General features: G+C 39.9%; 1 pseudogene; it reads left to right on the top strand.

The window, feature by feature from the left end:
* The first annotated feature begins 3,853 nt into the window (after window positions 1-3,853).
* On the top strand, window positions 3,854-8,267 carry LOC127235881 (huntingtin-interacting protein K-like; annotated as a pseudogene).
* The last annotated feature ends 15,394 nt before the right edge of the window (window positions 8,268-23,661 follow it).

Genomic DNA, 23,661 nt, shown 5'->3' with positions numbered 1-23,661 from the left:
TTGACTCCTTTGCTTATCACTCCTCCCTCTCTGGAACTGGATTCCAGGAGTTCGGCTAGTGTTTAGCTGTGGGTGTCTGCTTCTGTTTCCATCAACTACTGGATGAAGGCTCTAGGATAGCATAAAGGTAGTTGTCAATCTCATTATTATAGAAGGGCATTAAAGATAGTCTCTCCACTATTGCTTAGATTGTTAATTGGGTTCATCCTTTTAGATCTCTGGACATTTCCCTAGTGCCAGATTTCTCCTTTGGCTCCCTCTATTATGGTATCTCTTTTCTTGATCTCCTGTATTCTTTTCCTCAATCTTCCTGTTCCCTCTTGCCTACCTCTCCCCTCCTCTTCTCCCCTTCTCTTTCTCCTAACTCCCTCTCCCCACCCTCCATGCTCCCAATTTTCTCAAGAGATCATATCCCTTCCCCCTTCTCAGGGGAACACGTATGTCTCTCCTAGAGTTCTTGTTTCCTTGCTTTTCTGGGAGTGTGGATTGTAGGCTGGTACTCCTTTGCTCTATGTCTAAAATCCATATATAAGTGAGTACATACCATGTTTGTCTTTTTGTGACTGGGTTACCTCACTCAGGATGGTTTCTTCTAGTTCCATTCATTTCCCTGTGAATTTCAGTATTTCATTGTGTTTTTCCCCTAAGCAGTACTCCATTGTGTAAATGTACCACATTTTCTCCATCCATTCTTCAGTTCAGAGGCATTTAGGTTTCTTCTAGGTTCTGGCTGTTACAAATAATGCTGCTGTGAACATAGTTGAACAGATGTCCTTGTTATATGAATGTGCATCTTTTGGGTATGTGCCTAAGAATGGAATTACTGGATCTTGAGGTAGACTAATTCCCATTTTCCTGAACCACCATACTGATTTCCAAAGTGGCTGTACAAGTTTGCACACTCACCAGAAGTAGAGGAGTGTACCCCTTTCTCCACATCCTCTCCAGCATAAACTGTCATTAGTGTTTTTGATATTAGCCATTCTGACAGGTGTAAGATGTATCTCAGACTTGTTTTGATGTGCATTTCGCTGATGGCCAAGGATGTTGAGCACTTTCTTAAGTATCTTTCATCCATTTTAGATTCTTCTATTTAGAATTCTCTATTTAGTTCTGTACCCCACTTTTTAATTATTTAATTATTTGGTGATTTGGTGGCTAGCTTCTTGAGTTTTTTGTATACTTTGAAAATCAGGCCTCTGTCAGATATGGGGTTGGTGAAGATCTTTTCCCATTCTATGGGCTGCCATTTTGTCTTATTGACTGTGTCCTTTGCCTTACAGAAGCTTCTAAGTTTCAGGAGGTCCCATTTACTAATTGTCGATCTCAGTGACTGTGCTACTGGTGTTATATTCGGGAAGAAGTGTCCTGTACCAATTTGTTTAATGGTACCTCCCACTTTCTGTTCTAAGAGGTTCAGTGTGGCTGGGTCTATGTTGAGGTCTTTGATCCATTTGAACTTAAATTTTGTGCATGGTGATAGATATGGATCTAATTGCAGTCTTCGACATACCTGTATCCACTTATGCCAGTACCATTTGTTGAAGATGATTTCTTTTTTTCCATTGTATAAATTTAGCTTCTTTGTCAAACATCAGGTGTTCATAGGTGTGTTGGTTAATATCAGGGTTTTCAGTTTGATTCCATTGGTATACCTGTGTATTTTTTGTGACAATGCCAAGCTGTTTTCAGGACTATAGTACTAAAATAGAATTTGAAGTCAGGGATAGTAATGCCCCTGGATGTTCCTGTATTTTACAGGGTTGTTTTGACTATTCTGGGTCTTTTGTTTTTCCATATATAGTTGAGGATTGTTCTTTCAGTGTCTGTAAAGAATTGTGCTGGAATTTTGATGGGGATTGCATTGAATCTATAGACTGCTTTTTGGCAAGATTGTCATTTTTACTATGTTGATCCTACATATCCAAGAGCATGAGATACCTTTTCATTTTCTGGTATCTTCTTTAATTTCTTTCTTTAAAGACTCAAAGTTCTTATTATATAGTTCTTTCACTTGTTTGGTTAGCCTTACCCCAAGGTATTTTATGTTGTTTGTGGCTATTGTAAAGGGTGATTTTTCACTGATTTCTTTCTCAGCCCATTTATCATCTATATATAGTAGGGCTACTGATTTTTTGAGTTAATCTTGTATCCTGCCATTTTGCTAAAGGTGTTTATCAGCTGTAGGAGTTCCCTAGTAGAGTTTTTCAGCTCACTTATGAAAACTATCATATTATCTGCAAATAGTGAAAGTTTGACTTCTTCCTTTCCAATTTGTATCCCCTTGATCTCCTTTTGTTATCTTATTGCTCTAGATAGAATTTCAAGTACAATATTGAAGAAATATTGAGAGAGTGGACAGCCTTGCTTTGTTCCTGATTTTAGAGTAATCACATTGAGTTTCATTCACTCCATTCAGTTTAATGTTGGCTGTTGGATTGCTGTATATTGCTTTTTTTTATGTTTAGGTATGATCCCATACAGGAATTTTTAATGGGCACCCAAATACTCTGGGGTGTTTAGGACTCTGTTGTTGGTTGTCTGGAAGCAGCAAGTGGGAATATCAGTGATCAGAACTGGTATGTAGAGAGAGCTCCATTGTCGGAACTATGGCTTTTGCTATGTGTAAATAGTCCATTGCGACCATGTGAGCCCAAGGAAAATCAAAAGAGCCATGACCCCCTTCTTCTGCCTTTCTCAGCATCTTTGCCGACAGCACCCATGGAGCATAGGCAATTGGGAATACAAGAAGAGACCCCACCGATGTAGCGTGCACTAGTGAGAACCCTAGAGAGTGTTATTAGTTTTCGTGATGGCAGTGTGTAAATTAAACTGAACAATGACAGGCTATCAAGAGAAAAACTGAGACGAAGGGTTCACAAACACAGGTAACATAAAGTGTTAATCAGAACTGGAGGCTTCACTTTATAGAGGAAGGAAGAGTGGAGAAAAAACCTCTGGGAAAACAAGTGAGAACAGAGAGACAAGGAGATCAGAAAGTAGGAATGTGGGAGATGCCTTGCTTTTCTTCACTGATGACAGCCGATCTTTCCTGTTTCCTAGAGAGTGCATGCCTGTTGAATTTGGTTGTGCTCTTCAGTGTGGCTCTGCCTTAGGGTAGGTAAGGGGCCTAGGAACTCAAGTGGCTTCTGCTAAGAATGACTCATATTCCACAGTGGTCTATACTCATCACTTCAGCACAAGATGCTGACGTAGCCAGCAGGGAACGTTTAAATGTCGAGGTCTGAGGGATCTAGAGAAGGGATCAAATGGACCTCTGGGGCATCTGTAAAGGATGCCCGAGGGATGGCACCTCCATGCTCCTCTGTCCAGGGAGCAGGGTGTGTCTTTGTTTTTTAGAAGGTGTTGACCTGAGCCACCTGAGGCTTCAGTGCAATGAGTTTGTATAGGCCACTGGTTCTGGCTCAGAGCCGTCTGCATTCTAGGTAGTCAGTTCTTTCTATCTTGCAAGCTCAGAAAATTGTCCTGATCCTAGGACATGTTTTAGAAGGAGCAAAGAATTGTAGGGCACAGAAGCCTTTTTTTTCTTAGGGTGAGGGGCACCCGCAGAGTGTCTGTCTAGTACTCTAAGGAAAAGATTCTCTGAACAATGCTAAAAGTTTGTAGAGATTCAAGAAAGTGCACTTCCCAGGTGTGCGCCTGAGTTCTCCAGATGGGAGGAAGGGCGAAACAGATACAGTGATAGGATTTCCATTGTTAGATGCCTCTTGTTTGTCTATGGAACTCTCATGAGGGAGCTATACTGAGCCATGAATACTAAAAACACTGGTGTGTTTTTCCATGTGTGAAAACGTTACCCTTTGAAAAATCCAGGGCCCACCCTGGGCCACACATGTCGGCTCCGGAGCTCAGCTGTTCTCAGCTTTTCACCTGCACCAACAGCCAAAGCAAAAGTGGCTTAGCACAGACACTGTTTAAAATGGCTGTGTTAAAAATACCGCCCCAGCTTCACGGATTTCTGGAACTGTCAGGAGTGTCTTCACTTATTTGCTCTGATGAAGAGGGTGAGTCCTGGAGAAGGGCACAGGCCAGTTCAAAGTGGTGTTGTAACTGGATGGTACAACAGCTTAGCATCTCCATGCTTTAAACCTTGGGACCAGCAGCCCGGCCTCTCAGGGCTGAAGTCCCTGTGGTCTGAATGAGGACGAGAGTTGCTGACTGCTCACTGTGGAGGCTCCAAGGCCCCACCCCATGGACCGGTGACAGCACGCTATGTATGGGGGCAAGGAGATCTGTGGTCAAGGAGGAGGAGTTTCATAAGCGCTGGGGAGAAAGGTTTGTGGTGTCCTGAGGGGAAGTGTTCAAAGAAGACTTGAGGTTATGGGCTTAGGGTCCCACATTCCTAGTGCAGGACATGGGCAATAATCTTGGTTTCTGTGTAGTTTTCGAAGTTGTGTAATTTTCAACATTCTCTAAAACTGATTATGACTCAACTGTTGGTGGACCTAAATCATGATCAAACTGATCAAACTTGGGGGCCTTCCTCACTGAATGTAGTCACTTTGGGATTTCAGGCAAACTTTTACAAATGCCCCTCTTGCTCCCCCTCTTGCTCCCCGCTAATCACCTCAGCGGCCTCTCAGCCCACCAGCCCATTATTCTAATGTTCAACACAGAGTATCCTTAGCCAATGACATTCACAAAGCCAAGCCTAGTGGGGTTGTCTAGGACACACAGGCTTTTCTAAAGGGGGTGGCCCTCATCATAGAGCATCACATCGCTCTCAAGAAAGCCTCTGTGATGAACTCAGAACTGCAGGCATTTCTCCCAGGGGAGATGGCTCACTTCTGAGGCTCCAAGAGAGAAGAAAGGGTTAAGAAAGAGGACCAAGGTGAGGATTACAGGCATATTATACAACTTTCAGTATGTACTCCTGAGGAGTGGAACAGTTGGCAAATCACCCAGAAGTCAGAAAAAAAGGATTGTAAAAGCATAAGAAAGAGGAAAACTCCTCACCATGTGTTGATTATGAATTTTAATTACTGAGTTATCTGTTTAGTCAACGGCTGGGAAAGAAATGTGGGCAGGAAAGAGCTCTGTGAATGTTCCAGATGATACAGTTTTGTTTTTAGGAAATGCACAATTAGATTGTGTCTACACAACCCAAAGTAAAAGCAGATGTATCCGTCATCAGACTATTTTGATTAATGGGGAAATTTGGAACTTAAATTATCTGTTCCCATCAGCTATGTGGATCAAATGAACTGGATCATTGCCAGATCCACATCTTTGCAGTAGGGTGTAGACACAACGTTTGGAGGTGAGGCAGGTTTGGGGACAAGAGTCATTGTGCAGAACTGAAATGGGAGGAGACGCATCACAAAATACGCATGGTTTGCACCTGTATTGAATAATGAATAGTCCATCCTGAGAGGTCATGGGCTTAGCTCACTTCTCAGCCAGCTAGCTGACTCAGCCAGCCACAAACTGGTTCAGAGCTGTGCTCTTCACACTCTTCCCTGGAGTTGCTATCCATCTGGGGCAGCAGTGGTCCTCATGATGCTGGTTTGTGTTGACAGGGCTAAGTGGCTGGGTGGAAGCAGAAGAATTATAGAAGTGGTAGAATTCTCTTATGACTACTTACTCTAGAGGGGAGGCCAGAGGTACCAAGACCAGATCAGTCTTCTTTCTTGATATGGTAGAAATACTGTCTGTTCTCTGAAGGTTTCAAGAAACCAATCCTCTCTTTCTCCTTCTTCTTCCCTCTTCCTCCTCCCCTCCTCCCCTTACCACCTTCGCCTCTTCCTCTCCTTCTCTGGAACATACTTATTTGTGTGTATGTACAACTAGAGTTACTTGTAGACTATGATGTCAGTTATTCACTTACATGCCAAGACTACTTTTAGAGTATTCATGTTAGGTGACAAGCTGTCATTGAGAGAAGAAAATGATATCTGAGTTATGGGGAATAATATTTCACCAAGAAAAAAAAAAAAGACTTTTGAAGCAAAACCTTCTTGCAATATGTGTCTTTTCAAGTTAACTGGTATTATTTGTCAAAACCCAAGAGGGTTCAATTAAATATAAAAGGAGAAATGTATTGGAAATCAGCAAGGATAATGGATGCTTCAAAAGTGGCTGTTATGATGAAGCATCAGTTGGTGGATGGATGTGCAGATCATGGGATTAACACCATAGGAAAGCATGTAAGCCACAAGAAGGAACAGAATATCAATGTATGTTACATCTGATAAGAAGATTTTGAAAACATGAAATAAAAGAATCCTGACATGAAATGGTACCTACTGTATAATTTTGTTTATATGATATGTGCACAGGGACAGAAAGTAGGCTGGTGGCTCCTGAGGGAATATGGGAGAGGGAAATAGGAAACAACTGCTGTATAGAGTATTTGGCTCTCTGCTGGGGTGATAAAAATGTCTTAGAACTAGACAAAGGCATTGGTTAAAGGCATTTTGGCTATACTAAATGCCATAGAACTACATACTTTAAATTGTTAACTCATGTTATAGTCGATGTTATATTTTAAGAAAACAATGTTGAAAACACAATCACGTTTGCGTCATGCTACTCCCACAGCTGTTACCTCTTCCTAAATGACAAGGGATGAGGATTAGGTCCACATTGGGGTTGTTTTCTGTAGATTGCTAAGGGATCTTAGCAATCATTCCTCCCATCCTTTCTTTTTCAAAACCTAAAGTGATAGAATGCAGAAAGGGGAAGTTAAGGACAGATCTGGATTGGATCCAAGTTGTTTGATTCCTAGACATTGCGTCTCTAAAGAAGGGGACAAAGAATTCTGAGATACTTATGATTTGGAACATAGAGGCTCCCTAGAGATCGTATGATGAAAACTTGGTCAGTAGCCTATGGTGCTACTGGGAAGGGCAGAGCCTTCTTGGTGTGGCTCCTGGTGAAAGGACAGCAGCTCATCAGGAGAACACTCAGGGAATATTGGGATCATGGCCCACTTTCTTCCTTCCTTCCTTCCTTCCTTCCTTCCTTCCTTCCTTCCTTTCTTTCTTTTCTTCCTTCCTTCCTTTCTTTCTTTCTGTTGGCTGCCGTGTGTAAGCAGCTTTGTTTTATCTCTGCCCCCTGTCATGACCTTCTGCATTGCTATTGTCCCAACTGATGGAGCCAACTTATTGTGCTTAAAACATCTAGAGCTGTAAACCAAAATAATAAATTCCTCTTCAATTTTTTCTTTATCACACTCATTTATGTATTATGTATATATGTGTGTACATGTGCCCTTGCACCTCTGCGGGGATCAGAGGAGAACTTGCAGGGGTAGCTTATTGGGTCCTGGAGATTAAGTTGGTAAGTTGGAAGTGTCTTTGCCTGCTGAGACAGCTTTCTGGCTTCTCTTTCCTCCTTTTAAGTTGATTTGTTGTAAGTACTTGCTACAGAGACCAGAATCTGACAAACATATTTACTCAAAAATTTCCTGATATTCTTTGAACCAACACAGCAATAGTTGTAATAGTAATAATAATGGCATAAAATAAACAACTTGAGATAATTGTTAACTCATTCAACAATTCTTCAACATATGCAGATATATATATAGTATTAATCATGATAATTACATAAATGTTATTGGTTAATTAAAATATAAAATGAATATACAATAAATTGGTAGCAGTATAGTTTACTGTGCCCTTATTAGGTACCAGATAAATAGGAAATAGCTGTGATGTCATTGAAGATACTAGGTCCAGGTAAATTCAATAAATTTCCTCAGGTGTTTATAGGGCTGGTGTTGTGACTAACCATCCCTTGTGGTTACAGCGTTCTTAAATAATACATCCAGTAACTGGGCTCAACACCTTTGAGTTTTATACACTAGGAAAATTTCCTGAAACGGGAAATGGTGACCAGGGAGATGCGGAGCTAGAGTAAGAGACAGAAACCAGCGACCTGGAGCGGCATCCCAAGAAGCCAGGGAAGCATGACAGAAGTGCTGGAGAGGGTCACTGACTATGCGGAGGAGGAGGAGATCCAGAGTTCAAATCTGGAGAGGGCGGCGATGTCCGTCATTGGAGACAGACTGTCCAGGGAGCAAAAGGCAAAACAGGAGCGGGAGAAGGAGCTGGCAAAGGTCACCATCAAGAGGGAGGATCTGGAGTTGATAATGACAGAGATGGAGATCTCTCGAGCAGTAGCAGAAAGGAGCTTGCGGGAACACACGGGCAACATTGTGGTGGCTCTTATTGCCCTAACCAACTGATAATGTGCTTTTTCAGACATTCTGGACTGATTTATTGAAATAAAGTGTTTTGTTATGCTGAAAAAAATTTTTTTTCCCAAAACCAATAAAGGCAGCTGCATTTGTATTCTGTTGATTCCATGGTTCTGGTAGGGCATAGTATATGTGGTTTCTTTATTTTATCATTTACTTATTACTTAATGCTAAACACCCGTACTGTGCCTCACCAGAATCATGGAATCAAATAGAATACATTTTTATACCCTCCTCAGTGTGAAATGGTTAAGAAGTATCCAAAAGCGTGTTCCACATCTTTAGTAATCAGGGAAATGCAAATTAAAACTCCATTGATACTTCATTCAGGGTTTTCCAAGGGACAGTTAGAGGATGAAGATGATCTGAGTGTTTGGTAGCACCTGCCTCTATTTATTTACCGGTAAGAAATTTGCTTATGCTTTTATGATCTATATGGATAACCCCCATTCCAGAATCATATTACTAGAGTCTTTTCCTATAACCACCTTGTATCAGTTAAAGTCCCAGCAAGAAGCAGATATATCAGTCTATTTGGTGTTACTATAGTAAGACACTCAAGGCTGAAGCAAGTCAGAAAGAAAAGAGGTTTATTTAGCTCAAAACTTTGATGAATAGAGGCAAGAAAATGTATGAGCCTGTGCATTGAGCCTCAGGTGAGTGCCTTTTGGTTGCATTTTAACATAGTGGATAATCACATGAAGAGGGCACACGTACAAAAGGGGCAAACACTGATTGTGGCATGTATCAAGCATACACACGCCACTAACATGCTTGAGCAAGAATGATACTGGAACCATTGGCAGAAGCTAAGAAGAAATTCACTTCACACAGGCAGCAGAACCTATGGCTAACGTCTTTGTGTAGAGAAGTGTAGCCATTCCTAAGTCAAGTTCTAGAAAGAAAGGAAAAGGTGTCTATCTCTGCTCCCACATTTTTCATTCTGTACTTTCCTTTGGTTAAACCCAGCTAGAAGCCAAAAAGTAAGAATTCCCAGAGGTCAGACTCTTGCTATATATATAGCAGAGTGGGAAATGAGAGCAGGTCTGGAGGGTAAGTGAACTAAAGATTATTTCTGCATATAGGGTATGGTGATGGTTTGGAGTACAGGCATATCATTGCATAAGGCTGTAGGACAACCTACAGAAGGTTTGGGTTTAGGCTGGAGTAATTCATAGATAGGGATCAGCCAGGGCACTACAGAGTCAATGTTTTGACACCAGGATGCTGTAGTGGGACTGGAGAGGCTCGGAAGCTGTTTTGGAGGAAAGCACCCAACAGTCGCACGTAGGAATGTCTTTTACTGTTAGGAAGATGAGGGGAAGCTGCAGTTTGAAGATGAGCTTCTAGCTGCTGCCATTTGGTGAATCCAGTCAGGAGGCTGTGGGGGCCACACGCTACAACAGATTGCTTTGGAATTTTGCTTTTGTAGTTACAAGCCAAGTAGATGCACAGAGCATCCGGTCTTTCTCATTTCTATGCGCATGGGGATTTCATGTTGACATCAAAGGAAGTCAGATTCATATGTAAAGGAGAAATAATTTTCTTCAGGGTCCTTTTTTAAATTTTATTTATTTATTTATTTATTTGGTCAAACCCCACCAGAATTTCCTTCTTGTTCATAAAAATGACAGGATCCACTTTAAAAGATTTGACAGAAAGTGACAAAATTTGATGCCAGGATGGGTGCTCTAATAATACTAATTATTCCTCACTGGGTACTATCAGCGATTTAGGCAGCACACTCACACTGTTACTATGTCAGTCACCACCACCAAGTCTCTGAAATTGTATTACTTATTGTCTCCATGTAATAGATGAGGAGACAGAGGCCAAAGTGATCTAAATCCCACATACAGAGAAATGGCAGTGAACCTTGAAGTCCACCCTGGCTGGCCTTCAATGTTCTAGAGCAAGCTCAGTTTTCTTGTGATGTCAGTGGTAAAGAAGTTCAAGGGAAATTTTATCATCATTGGGCTTTACTACCTTTCTATTTTAGTCATCTAGGATTTATTCTTCAAAGCTCTGTGGATTCAAATTTCTGGAGGTTCAAATCCTTTACTTAAAAAGCCATGGTAGAGCTCTTTAAGGTGCTGAACTCTTATAAATCCAGTATGTGGGAAGTGGAGGAAGAGAATTAGCTATTCAGGGCCGCCTTTCTACATGGCAAGTTTGAGGCTATCTTGTACTACATGAGACCCTGTCTCAACAAATCAAAATAAGCAACTGAATGAGTGCAAGGCATAGTATCTGCATATAATATGACTTACAGATTTAAATCCATAATTAGATGACACATAATACCTAGTATAATGCAGATGGTTGTTATACTGTGTTGTTAAGCAATAATGACAAGGGTGTGAATATGCGCATGATTGGGAGTTTTTAGCTCTGTGATCGTCTGCAGATGCTGAGCCCACAGGTAGAGGACAATGAGTGTGTATGTGCATATATGTGTATGTGAGTGTGTGTGTATGAGTATGTATATACAAGTGTGTGTATTTGTGTGTGTATGTGTGTGTAAGTGTATGTGGATGAGTGTGTGTATGAGTTGTGTGTATGAGTGTGCGTGTGTGTGTATGTGAGTATTGTAGTGTGTGTGTGTGTGCTTGCATGAGTATTCAATGAATTTGAACCTTTGGCTATATACAGGGCCATTACCAAATTTTATTTTCACTTATATATTAGTATTTATTTAAAAGTAATTATTTATTAGATAAGAAAGATAAGCATTTGACCAGGTTTTGAAAATATTTAAGGCTAGAATTTATCTGAGATAAAGAAAATGTGAAAATTTTACTCGAATTGAAAAATCTGGTTGGAGTTTGCTGTGTTGTTTCCATTTAAAGTGGCAGGATTCAGTCAGAGCCAGTCAATTCCAGGCCCATCTTTGCAGGTTCATTTGTCCTCTTGAAGGATTTGCCAGGTTTTAGTGTTGGTGATAGGTCTTCCTCAAGGATAGAACACAGCACTTAGTTTTGACACGGCCACTTCTGAAATAGGGAAGCTTTAGCTCCCCTATATCTCTCCAATACTCGCAGTTATCGCGAGTGCACATTAAAGACCCCAGGTGAACCCCGTCGGCATTTGAGAAAAGATGTGCCTTCTCAACAGCACTCAGATTGTGCTGCTTCATTCTGCTTTCCCGCCTATAGGATTTTACCTTCTGATTGCTCACTTTTAATCAAATACTTACTTCCCTGTCCCACTCTGAAGCCTAAACTGATCCCCATTCAAATGTTTTCCTTAAATTATATTATTTTTTAGGAACAAACGATTTAACTTGTTCTGAGGGGGGTTGGCATAAACTCATGCCTATTTTCCTATTTATTATGAAAATTGACAAATTGTTTTGGAGCATTGGCTGGTAATTAGTCACTTCTTTGAACCAAAGAGAGCTGGGATTGCAGTACTATGAAAATACTTCTCACACTTTCTCCTTGTTCTGAGGCAAAATTGTCTCTTATGTGTCAGCAAGAGCACATCTCATACACAAGTATAGCAACTCCTTTTCTTGTTGCCATGGCCAAATGTCTGACAATTTGAAGGTCCAGAACATCATAATGGGAAAGCCTGGCTATAGCAACCCTGGTTGTGGGAGGGTGTGATTCAGGCTTTCTCACATCTTGCCAGAGAGGGACACAGAGGCTGCAGGCTATAAAACCTCAAGGCCCACTCCCAGTGACCCATTTTCTAAAGTGATGCTTTGCCTACTGAATGCTCTACAACTTCCCATATCATGGCCACTAGCCGGAGAGCAGTGTACATGAACACAAGGGTAATAGTTCACATCCAAGCCACAACAATGGGCACGCGCGCACACACACACACACACTCACACACACACACACACTCAACATGTATTGGGATGACCTGTGCTCATGTTGATCGCAGAGAATCAGTGTTCATAAAGGGCTTGTCTGAGAATGTTTGCTGTTTCTGTCATGCACATATAGGCACATATAGACCCATGGTACCCATACAGTACCAACCATACCCAAGGAGAAAAAGTCATGTTTTAGTACAGAGCAGGTTTTCCATCTGATTTGTGCCCAGAACATGTAATAAACCTGGCAGATTGCATGCTGCTTCTACTAAGGAACATACACATGCATTTCAATCACTTACATTCTATTTTTTTATGATGCATTGGTGAATTGCATCCTGTTGCATTTGTAATTAGAAGGTGGAACAGATGTGATGGCTTTGTTTAAAGTGATATGTCCATTAAAATAACCTATACTACCAAGTAATTGTTTCCTTTAACAAGGGAGTCTGGCCATTGTCCTGCTGTTTTTGAGCCATTTAAACTGACTACGAAAGAAAACATGTGTGTCTTCAGGAAATGTTGATCAATTATGGATGTTAGAAATTTTCTAGATGGTTTTTATGTCTGTTGTTTTTGTTGTCATTGTTCTCCCCCTAGTCCTTCTGAATTGAGATTATCATCAAAGAGACATTTCTTCCTTCAGCATCTTTATTTTTTTTTCTTAAATTTAAATGAATAAAGTAAACCTATCAAAAGGATGCAGAATTTCTATTTTTATTTTAACAAGGGGTGGTTTGTACAGTGGAATACTCAACTATCACTTGGTAATCAAACACGTAGTCAATATTAGCATTGGCTCTTAGTTTGAACCTAAATGAAATGTGGGTTTTGTTTTGATCCATGCCACTTTTCTGAAATCTGCAGTTATGCTTTATTGGGACAGGCTGTGGCAGCCAATACAGTAGCTGGCAGACGATGCTTCAATACCATACGAAACTGACTGACCCAATTATCCATCCCCTCTACCCTAGTGCAAATGGCAGTTCCACCAACCTTTTCATCATTTATTTTGCAGAGCCAACACACTTGCCATAAATCCTCCTAAAATAATCTTACTTCATAGTACTGGTGCGTGTTAATCCCCTTCCCAACCTATAATGAAATACTCCTTACCCCTGTCTTTGAGTCAGTAGTGCTTGTAGACACATTCCCAAGTTCAAATTTGTCATTTTTTTTAAAGGAAAACTTGTATTATCTATATTAGCAACACTATTGAGTCACAATTTGAAAAACCAACATGGTTTCATGAAAATTCCATTTAGGCTAAATTCTCAGGGCAAATAATTCTTTGATAAAATTACTCAGAGAGACTTAATATGGGAAACAGTGCTGGGGTAGAGCATATTACGATAGCTATGATGTTGAGCTGAACAGTCTTTGATTTTTGTTTTGTGGAAAAAAGTATGCAGTAATTGAGGAAACTATCTTTACCCACATGACACGAGTAAAGAGAAAACTCTTTAGTGTTTCTAGTTAAACCTCTGTTGCTTTGTAATCCAGCCCTGGCTAAAGTTTGAGGGCTTGCTTCTCTTGGGTCCATGATTTATATTTACTAAAATATAGTATGATTAGATTTCTGGTTGTATGTGTAGAACTTTATCTCATCCCATGGGCTATTGGTTCTAAATTGCTATACAGGGAAGCTTTTCAAGTGTGACCTGGGAGGCGACACATAGAAACCCTTGGGCCAAAGCCTGTGATGGTCATAGCTTGTCAACTGACTTAATGAAACAGCCTAAGATTTTAATTTTTCCTGGTCACTAGCTTTCTGTCCACAAAGATGAATAATGACAAAAGTTCTTCTATTGCAGTGTATGGACTACATGTCCATTTTCTACACTTGTTTTAAAGAATAACTTAAAATATCAATGAAGCAAGTGTTGGCAAATTATTGATAAATATTGGTATCAGAAGAACTGGAATTAGTAAGATTTTTATTACTCTTCCATCTTAGCATAATAGTTTATTAAGTATTTCTAAACATCACACAATAAATAACACAGAGCGCCTTTGAGCCTTTGGTAGTGGTGGTAGTCTGAAGTTATTTAGATACAATTCAACATGAAATTTTGACTTTTAAAGCTTATTCATAAATCTTAGAGTTGACTGTGTATTTAGACTACTTTCTTGTTAAAGTTTAATAATCATTAGGAAATAAAATATGTAAGGATTATAGCTAACAATAAAACATTATAATGAGCATTTTTTCTAAATGAATAAATCATAGCTACATTTCAATGGGAGCCAGTAACTGTGAAATGATTGACATGTCCATTTGTTCCATCTCGCCATACCCATTTCACTATATGTACATCTTGTGAAAGTAAAATAAATGTTGTCACTATGATCTTCAAAATAAAAGTTGAACTCTCTTGGATCTGTAAGTTAATTTAAAACTAATTGGTATTCAGTACAAATGCTTTCATTTTATATTAGTTAAGCATGCCCAGAAATCTCAGTGCTGTAAAATGTTTATAACTGTTCATAAATCTACTTGGATAAAATATCATTATTTCTTTCAAGCTGAAAAGTACAAGTATAAGGTTCCAAACCGAGAAAGTCATATTCAGGGACCTTCTCCACTTTGAGCACTTTCCTTTTGAGAAGACACATCTGTGGGCTGCTGGTGGTGGCAGGGGACAAACTTACCCTTCCTATAGCAGATCAGATGGGCACCATATAGTCGCTGTGTACATTTACAAGAGATGGCACATAAAGCCGGGCACCACAGGGAGGCCTTGTGCATAGAGAAGAAACCAAGTAGTGTGTAGGAGGAAGAGAATCATTGTATAAGCATGAAGAGATGAAAATGTGAAGATTCATGGAACACTTAGTAATGTAACATCATATAGCTCCTGAATTTAAATTTTGCTTCTTCTTGGGAGAAGGAGCTTAGATTGGGTGACTTCCAGCACCAACACCAGGAGGTGTATTCACTGGGTGGTGCCAGTAGTGGCCAAGTGGTCCCAGTAGCTATAAAAGAAGGTGACCCTCAAACAAGCCAGAAAGCAGGGTTCTTCTGTGTTCTCTGCTTTAGCTCCTGCCTCCAGGCTTCTGCCTTGAACTCTGTATTTGCTTCCGTGATGAATGTTACAAAGGAGCGTGAGATGAAGTAATCCTTTCCCTCCCCAAGGTCAATGTTTTATCATAGCCACAGAGAAGCAAAATAGGTCATGTGGTACTAGCTGGTAGAAACGAAGTCCTTTGATTCTAGGTACTTTCATTTAGTTCTTCCATGGTTAAGAAAAAAACCCTGAGATTTCTACTTCCTTGTCTGAGGATGCAAGGAAAAAAAGGTGAATCTATTTTCTGCTATAACCTGGGAGCACTTTACTCTGTTCAACATGTCACAAATTTAAATGAGTACACCTGGAGATTTTCCTTTAAGACTTTATTGGTACACCAGGGACCGAGGACAGGTATTTTTTTTTTTTCTTTTCACCAGCACAAGCTGGCCTCCTCCATCTCCAAGACATCAACCACATCCTTTTCAGTGATCCTAAATTTACCCTAGATATATTTGCCCAGGCTTCTTTGTTTTTCTGTTATTTCTTTTGGGGGCTTTCATCAGTCTCATGGCTTGATCAAGAACCAAGGCACAATCTTGACCTTTGTAAGACTGAGAGTGACCAAGCAAACATGAACGAGTGTCAGCTTAGTGCATGCCTCCAGGCAAAGATTTTGTATCTCACCTACAAGTCTATACTTGTTAATAGACAACAATTGAAAACAGTTGAAAAGAGAAGTTCATCTTTGTTGAACCTGCACAGATTTGTTTTCTTTTCAGCATTAACCAGACAACATGTATAGTGCAGTGTAGATATAATTTGCATAGCATTTACATTGCATTCCGCTTCATAAGCAGTTGTGGGTTTATTACAGAATCATTTGTGTGTAGGTATATGCAAGTCCTCTGTCTACCACCTTTTATAAAGGCTTGAGCATTTGTGGTTATGCAGCTTTGTCATCCTCCCAGAGCACAAAGCCAAAGCCTCTCTCAGCTCTCTTTCTTCCCCTCACCTTCCACAGCAAAGTTATCTCTCCTACCCAGAGATCCTACTTCTTTTCTGCCTGCCATTCACAGTCTCCTTCTGTATCCTTTACTCTATTTTCAGAGGTCACCAGCTATCCTTCTCTAACTCACTGCTTTTTTTTTCTTCCAAATTCTTGTCTTGTAACTGTGTTAAATTATTAAGTAACTTATTAAAACAAGACCAATCTTTCCACACATAGTTCAGATGTTATAGTTCCATCCAAGGTTAATGTGTTAGTAGGGTCAATTTCTTCTTGGATATTTCTTGGCTTGTAGATGTGCATCTCCATACAAGTTACTTCTACCTGACTCTGTGTCTAGGTTTCCTCTTACATACCAGCATACCAGACCTGTATTAAAAACCTCATTATTTACTTAATTACTTCTGTCAAGATCGTATGTCACATTCCAAGATTCTGGGAATGTCAACATACAAATCTGGGGAGGTGTTGTTAAAATTCTTTCCTTGAAAGAGATGTAAACAATGGCTACCCTCCTCCTAGGGTCCCAATGACAAGCTAAGATGCGATTCCATCAAAATTTATTCTAGGGAACCAAAGAGTTTATCAAGCTTACTTATATAGCAAAGATTGAGCAATTATGGGCTGGAGCACTGGTGACTTCAAAGCAGTGTCCCCAGAAGTTCTGCATTCAACATGGATGATGATATCCTCCAGTTGTGTAGATGGAGTCTCCTCTAATTCTGTCCCACCTGTCTTCTAGCCCTACCCAAAGATCCCAAGGCCACGTGCAATTAGGGAAAAATTGCATATAACTGTTTTAAGATGGGTGGCTGAATATGCTTGTGAGGGTCTTCTGGACCTCCTAGTTCCATTCTTCCAAGAAAGCAGGTTTAAAGTTAACAAGCCCACTATGATGACCTTTGATTTGCAGACACAGATGATCTTCTGAGAAATTTGATTTAGAAGATAGTCCCAAACAATAGGAGGACATAATTAAGCTCCAAATACCTGACTTTGTAGCATGTCTTACTATAGACTTTACATCTAGGTTTTCAATGAATATTCCATAAACTCATCAGGTTGTGCTAAATATGAGAGATTAGAGGGTAAATCCATGCATCCCATACTGCATCTATCCATGACAACCCATAATTAATAAGGTACCTTGAATGTAGGCTATACATAATAATGTTCTAAGCTGGTGAAAGTTGATCAGCAGACCTCTAATATGAACAACACAGACTGTGGATAGACAAATACATTTGGGTGAGGGTTAGTGATTGCATTTTTTGTAATACTGAAGTTGAACCCAAGGCCTGTACTTGCTGGACAAGGGCTCTACCACTGAGCTACAGCCTCTGCCCCCACTTTTTTTTTTTTTTTTTTTTTACTAAATTTATTTTTTGACTTTTAAATAGTATTGAGGCTGTAATAGATGATGGGGACTTTTTTCTTTGTTTTAGTTTGAGGTTTTTATTTTCTTGTTTTTTTTTTTCAAGTTGGATGAATATTTTTTTTCTCCTATTCTTTTATTTTCTACTATTGGAAATATTTCTTTACTACATTTCTGATATGATTTATCCTTATAAGTTCAATTTCCTTGATAGATTTTTTTATATATAATTTTTTTATTTAATTTTATATAACAAAGTCCAATTAAATGAAAGCAAACATTTATACACAATATTTGGGAATTTGGGCATCGTTCTTTCCAAACTACTTCCTACTGATAAGGGGCGCTGTCTTGGGGGATTGGGATGAATATTTTTAAAACTTATTTTCTTATTTACATATCAGTCCCAGTTCCCTCTCTCTCCCACCCTCCCACGACCCCCGAACCCCCATCCCATTCCTCATCCACTACCCAGGGAGGGTGAGGCCTTCCAGGAGGGATCATCAAAATCTGTCAAGTCTTTGGAGGTAGGGCCTAGGCCTTTCCTCCTCTCTCTAAGTTAAGGGAGTATCCCTTCATGGGGAATGTGCTCTCAAAGTCCTTTGGTGCACCAGGGTTACATCCTGATTTCACTGTCAGAAGTCCCATAGACTGTTTAGGTCTTCTAACTGAGACCCATGTTCAGGGGGTCTGGGTCAGTCCTATGCTGGTTTCCCAGCTATCAGCCTGGGGTCCATGAGCTCACCCTTGTTCAGGTCAGCTGTCTCTGTGGGTTTCTGTAGCCTGGTTTTGACCACTTTGCTCATCACTCCTCCCTCTCTGCAACTGGATTCCAGGAATTTGGTTCAGTGTTTACCTGTGGCTGTCTGCTTCTATTTCCATCAACTACTAGATGAGGGCTCTAGGATGGCATGTAAAGTAGTCATCAATCTCATTATAGGAGAAGGGCATTTAAGGTAGCCTTTCCACTGTTGCTTAGATTGTTAGTTGGGGTCATCCTTGTAGGTCTCTGGACATTTCCCTAGTGCCAGATTTCTCTTCAAACATATAATGGTTCCCTCTATTATGGTAACTCTTTTCTTGCTCTCATCTGTTCGTCCCAACTCAATCTTCCTGCTCCCTCATGTTCTCCTCTCCCCTCCTCTTCTCCTCTTCTCTTTTTCCTAAGTTCCTCTCCACTCACTGCCCCCCTCTATTCCCAATATGCTCAGGAGTTCTTGCCCCTTTCCCTTTCTGTGGGGGACCATGTGTGTCTCTCTTAGGGTCCTCCTTGTTTTCTAGCTTCTCTGGCGGTGTGAATTGTAGACTGGTGATTCTTTGTGCTATGTCTAAAAGCCATATATGAGTGAGTACGTACTGTGCTTATCTTTTTGTGACTGGGTTAACTCACTCAGGATGGTTCCTTCTAGTTCCATCTATTTGCCTACGAATTTCAAGATTCCATTGTTTTTTTTTTTTCTGCTGAGTAGTATCCCATTGTGTAAATGTATCCCATTTTCTTTATTCATTCTTCAGTTGAGGGACATCTAGGTTTTTTCCAAGTTCTTGCTATTACAAATAATGCTGCTATGAACATAGTTGAACAATTGTTTTTGCTGCATGGATGTGGATCATTTGGGTATACGCCTAAGGATCCTACAGTAGACTGATTCCCATTTTCCTAAGGAACAACCATACTGATCTCTAAAATGGCTGTACAGGTTTGTACTCCCACCAGCAGTGGAAAAGTGTTCCCCTCTCTCCACATCCTCTCCAGCATATACTGTCATTGGCGTTTTTGATTTTAGCCATTCTGATAGGAGTAAGATGGTATCTCAGAGTTGCCTTGATTTTCTGCCCTTATTTTATGAGACAGAGTCTCATTATATAATGTAGGCTAAACTCAGTCTCATGCGATCATCTTGCCCTTGTATCCTAAATATTGGATTGTAGGCCACATACATACATTTCAAGAAATGTGAAGAGTTTTAGTCAGGAGGTTTTCATATGCCAGCAGTGGTTATGGGAGCCATCAACTCTGTAGATTCTGTAGATATCAACTCTGTAGATATGCTTACTTGGGGTGTCGAACAACGGCAGTGCCCATTTCTTGTGCCCAAGGTTACACCAAACACGAGCAAGTAAACATCAGAATAACCTTGAACATGTGTCATTTGTAACCCTGACTCTAAGCTCTGAGACCTGATCCCGATTTACATAGAGTTCTATAATTATTATAATGTTTAAATGTTTTTGACAAAATAAAGAACATTAAATTCCAAGGAATAAAAATTGTTCTACATCCCTTTTAGAATTTCTGAGATATAGATACTTTTTTTTAAAATAAAAAGTTGAATGTATTCTATAGACAGGCAAGTAAAGGAGTTGAGAGTACAAAATGGAGTTTTCAGTTTTGAATTATCTGGCTAGCGATCAGTCCACAAGGATCCTTTCCAAATGTCATCGTCAAAGTATGCCTGCACAGGCAGGGACTATAAAAAGACTCTGTTTTGTCTCCTTGCCAGTCTGTTAGCATAGAAACTCAACTCTGGCATGCAATTATAAATTGATACATTGTTATAGGAATGACTGATTGATCAGACTATTTAAATGTTAAGAAAGCAGATCAATATTAAAAATGATACCATAGTTAGTAAGGGGCAAGCAGAAAGCATCCATCTTTTCAGATCGGTGCAGATGGATCTCTGGAGATGTTGATCCACTTTCACCTTGGGAAATCGGAATGAAAAGCAGTACCAAATTAAGAAAATAAGTAGGTGCATAATCTTTCTTCCTTTTGTATTTTGCATGAAGCCTGTGTTGGTTAGCACACTTGTCCATATTCTAACCAGAGAGAGAGAGAGAGAGAGAGAGAGAGGGAGAGAGAGAGAGAGAGAGAGAGAGAGAGAGAGCGAGCGAGCAAAAGGCACTGAAACTAACTTTCTGATGTTCTCATATTTTGATATCTCTTCTCATCCCCTCCCTCCCTCCCTCTCTCTCTTCCTTCCCCCTCTCTCCCTCCCTCCCCCTCTCACTTTCTGTAGCTTCCTTTCCCATTGTCATGTTTTATCCAGAAAGCTGTCATTCATCATAACAGCAAGATCTACAACAGAACCTTTCCTTCTTATTTAGTGGAGAAAGAGCTCTTGTCATGCAGCCTTCTCCTGGGCTCAGCACAGCCCTGCCCTCTGGTGACAGCCTCTTGGCAAGTGAGGAGGAAGCAGAGATGGAGGGAGAGGCAAGTGCAGGTGAATCAAGTGGGAACAGGTGCCTCCTGGGACTATTTACAAACACAATGTATTTAACCTTCTTCTCAGGATAATTCATTATATTTTTGTTTAAACTCAAAATACACAAAAGTAGATAGTTATTTTCAGAGATAATAAACCCTTTAGAGAGCAAAGATTAATATAATACAATAAAATGACCCACAGGTGGGAAGCCCAGGTGGTATTTTATAAGGAAAATAGACAGTTACACAGCCACTTCTCCATATCTGGCTTCTACATCCCTGGATTGAAACAACCACAGGTTGAAAGTATTTGACAGGAAGTCCATCTCTATTGAACCTGTTTCCTTGTCGTCATTACTCAGACAATAAGTAAAGTGAAGTATAGACACGGTTAGCATAATATTCCCATTGTACTAGGCGTTATAAACAACCTGAGTTGATTAGAGAAACATAAGCTTGGAGGTATATGCCAGAACTCTACCGCTTTCTACCAAGAACCTGAGCATTTGGAGTTAGGATATCCACAATGCGACCTGGAACCCATCTGCCTAATAGAAACCAGAAGTATAGGCTGTAACATAGTCTTGGGAGGCAATGGGCTTTTTTAATTTAAATTTTATTTTATAATAATTATTATTTTGTATGTGGGTATAATGCCTGCATGTATGTTTGTCTGTACATCACATATGTGACTGGTGCCTGTGGAGGCCAGAAGAGAGTGTCGTATCTTCTAGAACTGTTTGTGAGCAACCATGTGGGTGCTGGAAATAGAACGAAGGTCCTCTAGAAGAGCAGTTGGTGACCTCAACCACTGAGCAATCTCTTCAGCATTGCAAGGTGGGTGTTTGAGAAAATGGTAGGGGCATCCAGGTACCTTAGAACTGTGAACTTTGGAGTAGAACTTAAGCCCAGGGTGTGCTTTCTGGCTCTTGGTCCCACTCCTGCAGATTGCTTAATGGCATTTCTCACCTTTTTATTACTTGAGCAACTTTCTTGTTGTTGGGCTTTTTTCTCTTGTCAAATAGAGGATGCCTTTCTTGGATAGTTGAGGCAATACTATAAGAGATGAGTTCATAAAATGTGCCACCTAGTAGACTCTTGCCAAATTTCAGCTTTCCAGAGTGGCATGGATGCGGGACACGGGTTTAAGGCATCATTTCTTTTACCATTCAATTTTCTTAATTGGTAGTGTTTGATGCAAACCAAAACAAAAGTCATGTGCTTAAGTAGAACAGGATAGGATAAATTGTTCTCACTGTATTTCTGGTAATGATAAAGACAAGCTTACACACAGAACATTAATTACTCCTTGTTATATGTCAGCAGTGCAGTAAGAAGGAGGACAGAGCTGAACACCCACTGAGTCACCATCTTGGGATGGCAGGGTTTTGAGCAGAGTAGATATCATGTGTCACACTATCACCGTCATTCTGTCAGTCATTGGTGACTGGGGCCATATGAGGCCCAGGATAATGCACAGCTGCGCAGCACAACAACAACATCCAAACCAAAGAACATGGCAAGAGTTTATGTTGGGGCAGGCTTGAAAAATTCAGTATACAATAATGGTGAAAGGAGTTGAATTCTTTAATTTGTTCTTTTAGATTTTGTGTTCAACTTTAAAGATGCTGCATCACCATCACCGTGTGCTTTTATTTTTTAAAATTGTGTTGAGAGACCTAAAGTGTTGGGCTGGTGATGAGCACACCCTTCCACCTGCAGAGCATCAAGTATCTCCGAGGCCAGAGACAGTATTTTAAGAGATTCATGCAATAATGCCTAACTTTATGCAGCTACCACTCCACTGGGCCCATGATGGAGCTTAGATGACAAGGATGTATTTTATTAGAAGGAATCTCTGGAAATTTGACTTAAAAAACAAAAAAACAAAACAAAACAAAACAAAACAAAAAAAACCCAGAGAGAAAAAAACCCCAACTGAACGAATTAACAACTTAGCAGCATTTGATCATAATTTCCCTTGAATGTTGCTTTTTGTTGGTAAAATATAGAAAAATTCACACAGAAAGTACATTCTCATGAAATGTACATGATTGTGTAGTTAAATATTTATGGGAACTTTTCATTTTTTTGCCATTCAGCCTGCTTTCAAATTATTCAAATATATTTGGCTTTTGTAACTTTGCTAATTAAACCTAAAACAGATGGAATTATAGAAATCACAGGGTTTAAAATATCATCTTAATTGGTTTACAATCTATGTGACACGGAGTGCCACTCATACTGTATAAAACAGATACTTTGGCTCCAAAGATGTGGTGTGCCAATTAATTTTTCTTCTACTCTTTCAATTAACTTTCGTTACTTTCAATATTATGTCCTTTCCTTTAGCTGGCTCCAGAAGATTCTGATCTTCCTTAAGTGTGAGATCAAGCTTTGTATCCAGAAATCACATGGAAGAGAGAGCTTCTGAATGAACTTTGGTGAGAATGTGAATTCAACTTTCTAAGGAAAACAAAGGACACAGAAAGACATTTAAATAGGACATGGTGTCCCCTTGACTGGGGCTGAGGATAGCCCTTCTGGCAGCGATTGTGTAACATGCGCAGGGAATCCTATTCCCCTGCTTTTCTGGAATAGTATTGATTTCAAATATTCTCTCTTAAGACCCTAGGAAGAGCATTTACTGTATCTGACGTGGTGCTCGGTTCCATCTAAATTGGCATTGGTACTGTAGTGGTGACTGTATATTAGGTTGAGTTGGTTTGAATAGACTGCTTCACATATGTCTAGGAGCCCTAGGATCAATGATTTGGTCAATTTCACCCAGTCTACCATTGATCCTAATTTTGAGGCCCACAGTGAAGGACTCCATTAAATAAACCTGCTTTCCCCAGGCAAAAGGCTGTTCATAAAAAACAAAACAAAACAGCAAAAAAAGAAAAATAAAACAAAAAACACTTTACATTTTTTTTTTCCTTTTGGCTAACAAAATTAAATCCGACTGTTTCTTTCAGATATCTCAATTTGCCATTTAAATGTGATTT

The sequence above is a fragment of the Phodopus roborovskii genome, unplaced genomic scaffold (genome assembly GCF_943737965.1).
Source record: "Phodopus roborovskii unplaced genomic scaffold, PHOROB, whole genome shotgun sequence".
Taxonomy (NCBI): domain Eukaryota; kingdom Metazoa; phylum Chordata; class Mammalia; order Rodentia; family Cricetidae; genus Phodopus; species Phodopus roborovskii.
Note: the sequence above shows the minus strand (reverse complement) of the source record. Positions and strands in the feature narration are given on the sequence as shown.